The following is a 1,672-nucleotide window of genomic DNA, read 5'->3' on the forward strand; positions in this document are numbered from 1 at the left end:
CCAGTAAACCTTTCCTTGTTCGTCCTCTGAGGAAGTTTTACTGCATCGGTTCTAGGGCGAAATTCGGTTTTATTAATGTACATGGATAATCAAGAGCTCATGTTCTAAGTTAATATTAAACATAACTGAATAATCAAATAAGGAGCAGTTCTGGCACTTATCCCAGGTGGCTATCGCTTGTACCTCAGAAAGATTCGTTCCCAGGACCCTACGCACTGCCAACACAGTGGAGACATTAAGAAAGGCATTATAAAAACCATTTTCTCAGAAGCTAAAATTACTGGAGTTAAAAGCATAGAATGGACAATATTAGGAATTGTACAGAGGTAGCCACCCAGTGAGTTCACAAACACCAATGAACCCGGGATCCCAGGAGGTCACTTCCTGGGCCCTCAGGGTTCATGGCTCGCAATACCAAGGAGGGCCATGGGTTTGGATTTTCGTTCAGGTCACAAGGCCTCAGCTTCTCAGTAATTGAGTTTTCAATACCAAGGAGGGCCATGGGTTTGGATTTTCGTCCAGGTCACAAGGCCTCAGCTTCTCAATTATTGTGTTTTATGTCATCCCCGACATTTCTCCAGAGCAGGAAGGTGATGAGTTTTCCAAAAGTACAGGCCCCATCCCCCTTCTCCTAGTAAAGGTAACAGGGATGTAGGAGAAGGCCTTAATTCCACAGAGGAGGAACCACCCTGCTGGAGCTGATTTATAAAAGTACTAATCCCAATAAGGCAGAAGGTAAAGATTTGTTCAACATACAATTTCCCTTTACAAAGAAATCAGACCCATTTTTTTACATGCTTTGCTAAATATGCTTAAATGTTTTCAACTGAATGTCCAAACCATAGCAGGAGAGAGAAGATTAACATTGCCTTTATCACAGTTTGAGATTTGAGGAAGAATTCACAGCCCATTTTTCTCCAGGACATCACTTGACTGGTGTGGTGAGTCTAGGTCTTAAGGCCCATGAGTCTGAGAGCAGTGGGGTTCATCAGCAGGGTCTCCCAAGTCCATCCACTTCTCCTCTAACTGGGTATCAGGCCCATTTTTCAACATTTTGAACAGGACATAATCTTTAGGCTGGAAGAGTGCAGGTTACCCTAGAAAGAAGCAAACCTGGGAAGAGCAAATTTTTAGAAAATTAGGAAGTGCATGGTGGAGGTATTGTGTTTACTGATGCACTTTCAAATCCTGATTGAGGTCAGATATAAGGTTGAGGAAAGAAGACTAAGAAGGTTAGCTGTAGACAATTTCATAAACGCTCAGTTTAACCCCACTCCTTGGGGCTATCTGAATTCAGAACAGGGCTAAGGCAACATCTGGTCTCAATGAGATCCATTTCCTCATAGAGTTGCCATTTGTCTCTTTAGAGTGTGGTTCATTTTCTCCACTTTCTTGGAGTGGGGTCTCCATGTTGAGTGCAATCTCTATTTCATCTGTAGGTGTTTGCTACTCTGTTGTCACTTTGGACACTTTTTGGAAGTTCAAACTTGGAGATAATCCCCTTCAAGAGGGTTTTTACTACTTCTGAAGCTCCCTCACTTTGGGTGGAAAAAAACCTCTATCCAACCAGAAAAGGTGTCTACAAAAACAAAACAAGCAATTATTTAATTCCCCAGCTTGGGGATATCTGCATGAAATTGACCTGCCAATTTTTTTTTTTTTTTTTTTTTTA

This window comes from Chrysochloris asiatica, unplaced genomic scaffold, assembly GCF_000296735.1.
Source record: "Chrysochloris asiatica unplaced genomic scaffold, ChrAsi1.0 scaffold00515, whole genome shotgun sequence".
Classification (NCBI taxonomy): domain Eukaryota; kingdom Metazoa; phylum Chordata; class Mammalia; order Afrosoricida; family Chrysochloridae; genus Chrysochloris; species Chrysochloris asiatica.